This window comes from Octopus bimaculoides, chromosome 24 (genome assembly GCF_001194135.2).
Source record: "Octopus bimaculoides isolate UCB-OBI-ISO-001 chromosome 24, ASM119413v2, whole genome shotgun sequence".
In the NCBI taxonomy this organism is placed as follows: Eukaryota; Metazoa; Mollusca; class Cephalopoda; order Octopoda; family Octopodidae; genus Octopus; species Octopus bimaculoides.
In genome coordinates this window covers 18089773-18090982 of record NC_069004.1, presented here as the reverse complement: position 1 = coordinate 18090982, position 1210 = coordinate 18089773, and positions in this window count along the sequence as shown.

Below are 1210 nucleotides of genomic sequence, written 5' to 3'. Positions count from 1 at the left end.
ACACACACACACACACACACACACACACACACACACACACACACACATACACACACACACACACACACCAATCTTTATCTATCAGTCTGCTTCTTTGTCAGTTAGTCTGTCTGATTCTCAAACACTCTGTTTGTCTGTCTATCTATCTATCTATCTATCTATCTATCTATCTATCTATCTATCTATCTATCTATTCTGTCCCCCGTCTCTTGGTATGTGTATATATATATATACGAGTCAGTGGACAAACGAATGAAGGGCACTCAACACATATAGTGAGAGTTACATGTATGGATCAAAACAATTTGATTCCAATTCGTTAATACTCTTGAGTTTCAAAGCGTGATGCTAATCTTCAGCCAAATACGTATACACACACACACACACATATACATATTCAAATTGTTTTGAAAAACCTACACGACTAGGTGAAAAGCGCTTCATTTAATACGTGACATTAATAAAAATCTGTAAATGTACAAACATCCAGGTTTCTGAGTACCTTAATTTTTTATATATAATTTCTGTACATCACTTCCAAACCTTCAAATATATATATATACATATATTTGTGTTTGTGTATGTATGTATGTATTCTTCTTGCCTCTCGAGAGCTGTATTTTAAAGAACCACCTTCATACTATCCGATGGCATCACAAGACACTGCTCGGGCATGATGGCCAATGACTTCCATTGAGGATACACGCAGCATAAACATTCACTTAGATGCGGGGATAGAGAGAATTTCACCTCTTTGCCCCACTCTGTCTGGGGACTTTGCGATCTCTGAAATGACTCGCCCAACATCGAATGAACCATCATTGCTAGGTTCTAACCATGCTCACCCTAGTACCTGCAATTGCCAGCTCTGACTCTGTGAAAAACTGCATATTCTCTGTAACCGCCTACGTTCGTTTCCATATACGTGGATGTGCGCACATGCAGACACACTCACACACAAACATCTCTGTACTATGTTTTTCCTTTCTTTCTTTCAACCACTGACACTGTCAGTCCAACGCCTGATCCATCCCCCACCTCAGCAACGCTTTTGCAACGACACTACCATACACCAGTCATTCTCACGCACACATAAATATCAAAAGCATGAATATACATGTACACACAAGCACAAACCAGATTAAAACGCACGCTCGCAAACATGTTTTCCCAAACACGCACGCATTCATTACGTACACTTATATGAATA